An 8,899-nucleotide genomic window follows, 5' to 3' on the forward strand; every position below is an offset into this window, starting at 1 on the left:
CCTAACCTAACCCAACCCAACCCAACCCAACCCAACCTAAGCTAAGCTAAGCTCTGTTACTGTGGAGTCTTGATGATGGTGCAGATTTTTCTAAGCAAAAAATGGGCAAGTACTCAGCCGGCAAAGATTTTATTCAGAGGAACGACATTGTTATCTTCGTCGTCGAGGAAAGCGTCAAAGAGGTAGATGAGGACCAGCGGGTAGACTCTCCTGTCGTACTCTTTGACCAACGGGCACGTCTTCCACCTGTAGCGGAACATCCTGTGGTTGAAGGCGTTGTCGTGCCGGAGAACGTCGTTGTTGCTCAGTACGATGACCGGAGTTCTGAAGACAGGCAAGTACTGAGAAAACTTTACGGCCACCATGTCCGGATCTCCTCCGAATATCTTCTTGATCGTGTCCAGTGCCGGGCTCTGGCAGTTTGGTTCGTTACACACGAGCACCCTGCGTCCTGCACAGTCTTGGAGCGGGAACTTGACGTACCTGTTGAAGTTGCGTATGGTGCCTCCGGTTCAGCATGAAGGAGACCACTGCGTCGAAGAAGTTTTTGCCACCGCTCGGTGGAGAGACGACTTCCATGCAGTTCTTTTTAGGTATCTTCTTTTCCAGCAGGTTGTACAACTTTTTCACTAATTGGGCGATTTCTTGGAACCTCCAATTGAATTGAATCCTCCAATCTTCGAATTGAAAGTTTAGGAGTTTCGTGACGGCTTCTAGCGACTGCTGGCGCGTCATGTAGTAACTGCTTACGTCTCCGGCGGGAGATTCAAAGAAGGGTTGTATGGTGCCTTCGTACATTTGCACAAAGTCCAGTACAGACAAGTGAGAGAGTTCGTAGTTGGATAGCTCTCAGGAGTCTCTTGTCGTCCCTTCTTATGATCCTCAGGCCGGGGTCCGTGAGCCACATGGGAGTCGACACGATGCTGAAAAGGGGCGAAATCGGGTATTTGCGTATGACTTGGTAGAGTGATTCTTGATTGTGTTGACAGAATCCTTTGGCACCACCATCAGCCTTTCTTTTCCTGGACCGATGATCTTTCGTACGTGAGTCAACAGTGCATGTTCTCCGTGGTTCATTAAACGGTCGAGTGCAGAATTCTTGCTGGGGGGAATTTGGATCTTGAGATGATGCCAGTAATGCTTCCATATTTCCTGAGGAGGTACGCCTTGGATGTCCTCGTTCTTCCACAGTCTCAGCTCTAAGGTATGAGAGCCACTCTGTTCCGTCCACTTAAATTGTGTGGAGCCTTCGCGGCTCGGTATCAAGATACAGGACGAGGTGGTAGTAGTCCCAGTCTCCTGCAGAGAAAGTCCATATCGAGGCTCGATCTGGTCGTCTAGGGATTCCGCCAAAGACTCTGCATCTGCATCGTCCGTTGTTCCAGCTGCAATCGTGGACGACGTGTAGGTGAGGAAGTCCTCCGGTGTGCGTCGCGATGGCGAAGATTGCCGAGCTGGGCATTTTTCTTCTCCTTTGTCCAGTGTAGTAATTAAGCATTCTCTGAGCAAGGTTAGTACCTTCTGCATCTGATCCGACGGGTAAGACGTCGTGGACAATTCGACGTCTTTAAAGAACTCTACATAGTTTCCGACACGAGTCTGGAGGGGGCTAAGTACTTTGTTCCACCTCTCGGCATCCCCTTCCTGATTCCCATTCCACTCGTGCTGGTCCTTCATCCAACTGTTCAGAGAGTCTTGAACGCTATCCATATGTCTCCTAGATCGATAGGTACCTTGTTGGCAGCTACTTCCAAGAACTCTTCCAAGTTGTGCCTCTGGTACTGAGGCTTTACTAGTAGAAGTTCGAGTAGTTGATGTAGCGGCTTTTCCTGATCGTCCTGTGGCATCCTTGTGCTTCTAGTGCTGCTGCTGCTGGTGGACTGATGTTTAAAGCAGTGGCAGGCTTCCCTTTATATAGTGTAACGGAAGACATTCCTGTTATTCTAAAAGGAAGTTCTTAGGAGGATGCCTGCTATGCCAGCCAGTTGAAGAAATGTGCATCCTGTTGTCCCAGACTGAGACTTCCTGTGAAGGGAAGTGTGCATCCTGTGAAAGGATGTTAGCCAGAATGAGACTTCCTGTAAAAGGAAGTGTGGCAGACTCTGAAAGGAAGTGCGCAGGAAGTCTGCATTCTCTTATGCTAGAATTTGACATCCTGTTATTCGAGACCAATACTTCCCTTTTGGAGTAATGGTATGTTGTTGCTATGCTCTCTTGATGCTGTCGACCAACCCATAGCTTTGAAAAAGAATATATATTCTTTTTTTTTTTAATATAATGGGTGGTCTTCGACATCTAGGTGTGAAGCTGACTGTTGCTATGGTGTCTTGATGGTGTCGACCAACGATAGCTTTGAAAAAGAATATACTTTTTTTAAATGTAAAGGGTGGTCGTCGACATCTAGGTGTCAAGGTGACTGTTGCTATGGTCAAGAGAGAAACTGATGTTCTGAGGCTGGAACAACATAGAAGGGACAGATACAAAGAAAGCCTCAAATTGCCTAAGAAATCAAGGATGAACGATGAAAGTCACTGAAAAGGTTAGCCAGCTGTAGGGTTCGATCCCTACAGCTGGCTAACCTTTTCAGTGACTTTCATCTTTCATCGTTGCTATGGTGTCTTCATGGTGTCGACAAACCATAGCTTTGAAAAAGTATATATATACTTTTATTAAATGTAAGGGGTGGTCATCGTAGAGAGAATGTCAAGGTGACAGATGTTGTCGTTGTTGTAGGATCGATTGAGAGATGGGATACGAACGAGATTCAATAAACCTTTTTTTATTTATTTATTTTTTTAATTCCGTGTTAGCGCCGCGAAGCAACTGTGGCTATGAGCGGCGTACAGACGTGGACAGATGGAGAGAGGACAGGAGGAAGGAGTGGGGGGACAGAGGGGCCTTTTTTTATTGTTCGCTCTGATCGAAGGGTACTGATAATTCTCTCGGAGGTCTGGCTCCTCCTCTTGTTCGTCCTCATCTGCCGCGCCTGCTTTGTTCTCTTTGTCTCGACTGTTGCAGTACGTATTCATGGTCGCGTAGGGCCAACTCTGCTTGTTCCGGGAACGTTTGTACATGGGCCGCTCTTGCTCGGTCGGCTTCTGCTCTCGCCTTTTCCGCAATGACCCTCTGGTGCTCCGCTTCCTGTCTTGCCTGTTCCGCATGCGTGAACGACGCCACGGTGGCAGCTGGGTCGTCCGCCTGCATTCCGGCGGCCGTTGCTCTGAGAGGCGGCGGTATCTGGTCGCGCGTCATGTCGCCCACGCCGACAGGCACCGGTCTCAGTTGCGTTTCGTCTTGGCGCGTCGGTGCCCACACGAGATTCGGATAGCCTCCGTAACTACACGCGATGTCGGGTCCGATGAGTTGTCCTTCGCCTTTGATGCCTATCGCGAAATTGGCGCAAGTGTTGTAGAATCTGTGCATCGCCGCAGACCTGTACGAGTTGGTACTCGTGCTGTTGCGAGGTTACGACGCTCGCAGGTCGTCTATGTTGGTGATGGATACGTGGTCGTGTACGGTCTGTTCGCTCGGTATGCCCTGATACCAGGTGGACGGGTTGAAGCGGTATTCGTAGTTGATGGCGGGCATTCCGACGTGGCCCCTGAAAGGAAACACGGTCGCGTGTTTCGTCAGGTGCGGGCAGTGATTGTCGCCGCGCATGCTTCGTATGCCTTTGTGTGTCTGGGCACGCCCATGCACGTAGGTATTTCGACGCCTTCTAGAGTTGTGGCGTTTTCGTTTATGACCGGGTCCCCAGTAGCTCTTTGCCATCTTCTCGCGCGCAGCTTTGAAGAGAAAGTCCTGGTCCGTCACGGTCATTGGGTTGCCCGTTTCGAAACTCGCGAACACTACCGGTACGGTGTCGAAGGAGTGGTTTAGACCTATCGCCGTCATGCCGTACAGTAGCATGTCCGTGTTTACGGGCTGGACGATGCTGGTGCCCGTATGCCGTGGGGCGTGACTTTCACGGCGCACGAGACGCTCCCACGTTCACGCTTTTGGATTGGTACGGGGTGATGTAGAAGAAAGGATATTAGACGGGCAAGTGGATCATGGACGTCAGGAAGCCTTGGATCTTGGTGTGGTTGCCGAAAGTGATGGGGCCCGGTTGCGTCTTGAACGCCCAAGAAGTTAAAATCTTGGGATCGTTAAAGACGAGCAGGGAACCTTGGTCTTTCGGAAGTCGTAGTATCTGCGTGACAGCGCTGCCAGATCCTACTCCTGCTCCTCCGGGATCGCAGCCGCATCCAATAGCTCGCGTAGCACGAGAAAGAGATTCTCCTTGTCCGGCGGTGTCGATGGTGTGTACACTGTCTACACCTCCTCCGGGAGCATCGGTTCGCGGTCTTCGCTCTGCTCTCTTTTTCTTCTTCTGGTGCCGCTCGCTTCCTACTGCGCGTCTGCATGCCGTAGGTGACCAACGACGTATCGTTCGAGAAGGTGGTTTCGTCCAAGTCCCAGTCCTCCGAGCACAGAGTGTAGAGATCCTCGTACTGGAAAGTCCGAGGCAAAGTCGCCGATGGCGTGTCTATCGGCCGAGTAGATATCTTCTCCTTCCTGCGCTCGTTCATAGAGAAGGTCGTGGTGCCGTGCGATGCGGTCGTCCTTGTCCACAGGCTCTCCGTTCCCGGGTCCCAATAAGTAGCGGTAGAAAGGCAGACGCTTTATGAGCGCGACCCTCCCATGCGTGCGCCTGCTTGGTGGTGACATGATGCTGGCTTCCAACTTTCCAGCTAGAGCTCTAGCAGCAAAATGTCTAGAGGACGGGGTTCTAGAGCTTCGTCCAAGGTGTGTTTGCTGACACATTGCTGTACAAAAAATCGGCATGCAGTTTACTTTTCATTCCGTCCTGAGCACAATCCTTAAGAAAGCCTTATTGGCGGCTGGACATCGAGGGAAAGTCCTTTGTGAAATGACAATTGACCAAGTCATTGTGCTGCCGGTTGAAACTTTTTCAACATTTCAAGCCTCGCAACAATAGATTTGCTTTAAAAAATATGCTCTTCAAAAGCACAAAAATCCGTTTTGCTAAATTAAGCTGAAGCTGAATGAAGGTGAAGAAAGGCAGGCTCTGCCCGAAAGCTCACGTATTAAATAGTTACTCTGACTTCGTGCTTCATTCTTTAGTTATTATTTTTCTTGACGACGTTTCAACAAGCTGGACTGTGTATCATTTTACCCTCTTAAAATGTCATACTGGGAATCTTGGTACTGCATTTCACTAGAAGCACTAAAATGATGCAAGAAGACGAAAACTGAGATATAGCCCTATCTGTGTGTTTTCGTCTTCGTGTTGTCATTTTAGCGCTTTTAGTAGGGTGCATTTTTTATTCTTTTGTGATTTTTTTGTCAAAGTCCAAATTTGGGTACTTGAGTACTTGGTGGGAAAGTACTAAAAAAGTACTTTAAGTACAGTACAAAGTACACAATTTCAAATGTACTTAAAGTATACTACTTGAGTACTTGGTACTTCAAGTACTGTCCATCACTGACGGCGACAGCAAACAGACCTATAAGATTCGCCAAATAACGGAAGACAAGCTATATAAGTAAAGTATATGTGCTGTCTGCATCAGCTTCCACTTTAATACTAACGCATCAATGGAAATGTACACTGCCATCCTAAGTGAGGTTTTGGTCCTTCAGTTCTGGAGAGGGTTTATTCTATTTTATTTTTTACATTTTCTGTTCACTTCTTGAAATGCTGCGTGCGTTGTATATTTTGAAAAGTCTTGAAAGCAAAAGAACGCATTAAAGCACGAGAAATTAAATTATGTCATGATAAAAGTCGAAAAAAAAAATTATTTTAATTATTTTCTTTCTTTTTTAACTTTTGTGTAGTAAACGCTAAACCGTTAGTTCTATTAGAGATTTCCGAAATTACGATAGCCGTATTGGCCTAATGGTTCCATTAGGATTGGCTCTGGTGGATTTTTCGATCAGGAAGATGTGGGTTCGAGTCCTACAGCTGGCTAACCTTTTCAGTGACTTCCATCTTTCATCGGGAATTGTATGTTTTGCACAAGAGGGACAAAGCGGGGAAGTTGGTACAAGTTGATGTCGGCTTACTCCAGCAATAGACGCGGAAAAAGGAGTTAGAACAATGAAGGAGTTAGTGTATGTTTTACTGCAATCTCCATACTTTTCCTCCGACGGGTTTGGCAACACTGAGCGTGGCGCAGAAAGTTCAAGCAGGACCGTTCCAAAGAGGCCCACCAGGGGCAGACCAGGGGTGCCACAACCACCCCTACTGCCTACACTCCATCCATTCACAAGATGTCGCATGCTCGCTCTTGGAAGTCAGTTACTCCGTGTCGAGGCCACTGTAATACCACTACAGAGGTTAACACGTCGATACTCTGAAGCGCGACTTTAATAAAATGCACCCTTCCTCGTCCTCAGGGGATTGAGGGAATAAGCAGTGGACTTGTCCAGACTCTCAGTTGCTTTGTCCACCGCGATCGGCTTGACCCGTCTGCTTTTCTCCCTAGTGTTAGTTACGCAGAACGGGCGACCGGCCGCTTCTCCCTCTGGGGCTCTCTCTGCCTAGGGAGCCTCCATCCTACTCTCTGCCTATTACTGATTACTTGCTCTCGCCAGGACCCGCTCTCTATCTGATTTCTGCGCGTCCTCTTTCCCCGGTATTTTACCATGTTACAGTAGCCAATCCAAACCAACATGAATGTGTGGCCAACCTGTCAGAACGCATTTAAATACTGGAAACGTATTTTTATTCGCGAATTTTCAGACAGCTAAAAGATCGCGAAAAATTGTATACGTCAACACAGCTAGAAGATGATGAATAAATTCGAAATTGACTGAATGCGCGACTCGCAAAAATTAATACATGACGTATAAAAATACGTTTGCGGTACAGTCAACCCTCGTTAAAGGTACTATAAAGCAGTCGAGGTGCAATCTGATGTTTTGTGTGCCCTGAATTGTGCACGTCCTCAGGAGTAAAATGCCGCAAAATATTTTCACATAGACGTTATAGCTCCCGAAAAAATGCGAATTTAAATCTACTGACAACACTGTGGCGAAGCAGACCGACGAAACGCCAACTCCGCCAAGTACGGCGGCGAAAATGTCTCATGCGCACGACTCTGGGCCAAACAGAGCGACGTACGATAGCAGCGCCACGGTGCTGAAACAAGGCCCAGGTATAGACGTTTAGCTACTGAGTGCGAGATTCGGCTTTTGTGTATTTTCTTTCACACAAATTACATTTTCTCAAAAGGTAGTATTTGCAAATCCCAACAGGAAAGCCATCTGTTTATCGGTCTCCTTGTTTACAGGGTTGCTTGACAAATTGAAGACTTCTTCCCACCCCGGCGTCGCCCCGACATTCTTGACTGCGTTTTTATTTACCAATTAAAATACTTAGAGTAAACTCCTGCGCATATTACTTGTTGTGCTGAACCTTTGAGTGTTGCACTCTCACGTCATGCTGATTGCATAGGTTCCACCTCGACTGCTTTATAGTACCTTTAATATGACCAAGGCCGTTCTCGCAGATTTTGGTCATAAAGCGATGGAATTGTCACATTAACGAGCAACATGGATGATGATCCACGCAAGCCCTTCATAAAAGAACTCTGTTTGGCTCTGTTTACTTCACAGACAGCCGGATCTAAACAAGACAACGGGACAGCTAAACTAAGACAGCCGGATCTGCTAAAGCCCGAGATGCCAGATGCAAGAAGATCTTTAGAACATGAGACAATTGGTGTTCTGAGGCACACACAGAAGGGACAAATACATAGAAAGCCTCAAGTGCCTAAGAAATTAATGATGAAAGATGGAAGTCACTAAAGAATCCAGAAGATGTGGGTTCAGGTCCTACAGCTGGTTAACCTTTTCAGTGACTTCCATTCATTCATCATCAAGATGTTTAGGTGAAAGCACTTCTCACATTTCAGATGAACGGGAGCAACTCTGCTGAATGCACAGTGCTTTCTGTTCTTCAGTGCCCATGCAGAGTTTTCGGGTTTTACCCTAAAGAACGATGTAAATCGAGACACACCCTATTGATAAGAGTGCAACAGCTAGTGGAGGAGTTGCCTGTTGTAGAACAGTGGAGGCAGAGGCGGAGAGTTTTCATTTTCCCGGGGGGGGGGGGGGGAGGGAATGTTTATAAAGAAAAAAACAAGGAAAGGTAAGCCAGATGGAAGTCGGCTTGTTATTTAAAAAAAAAGTGAAACGGGGAAGACAAAAAAGGCAAAGAAAAAAGAAAACAAAAAGAAGGAAAGAAAAGGAAGAGAAAAATGAAGAAGACAAAACTAAAGCTGAAGAATCACACACTCTGGCGGGATCCTATGATGTATGCAGAACTGGTATAGAAATAAGAGGAAGGAAGAACAGAAAAAACAGATAGAACGTAAACAGTGACCATCTACACAATTGAAGGCATTACGCCTTTGAAAACTGAGAGCAAAAGGAACAAAATGCATTGAATCCTTGGTGTTTGACCCGAAATGCGCGAAATATAATGAATATGGTCAGTGAAATGGAGCGGCGGGAGTTGAACCCACTCCCAACGGATATGCGTTCCGAAGACTGGCAGCTGCTGGTGCCTTTTCGACTGCTTCGTTTCATTGATCTGATTGATTCGGGCAAAATTTAGGCTATGTGTTGTGTCGTCCTCTATGTTTCTTTGCCTCACATTCTACTGTGATAATGAGTATGGTGGGCGGATACATATTTTACAAATTGCAAGATGCATTTTTGGGGTGGATGCCTCTTCGCTCTTTTGACCCGGGCACGCCGAGCCCCAAAGGTTGGTGTCAGTCCCTTAGCGGGACTTCCGAGGGGAGGCGGCGCCCCCCTAGTTCATGTTCCGGGGGGCAAGGGCCCCCCCCACAGTCGGCGCCTATGAGTGGAGTGCCAAATTTTGCCA

At 47.4% G+C, this 8,899-nt stretch overlaps 1 pseudogene; it reads right to left on the minus strand.

Annotated features, from left to right (window-relative positions):
• Window positions 1–113: 113 nt before the first annotated feature.
• On the minus strand, window positions 114–1,847 carry LOC135390513 (uncharacterized; annotated as a pseudogene).
• Window positions 1,848–8,899: the final 7,052 nt, after the last annotated feature.

This window comes from Ornithodoros turicata, chromosome 4, assembly GCF_037126465.1.
Source record: "Ornithodoros turicata isolate Travis chromosome 4, ASM3712646v1, whole genome shotgun sequence".
In the NCBI taxonomy this organism is placed as follows: Eukaryota; Metazoa; Arthropoda; class Arachnida; order Ixodida; family Argasidae; genus Ornithodoros; species Ornithodoros turicata.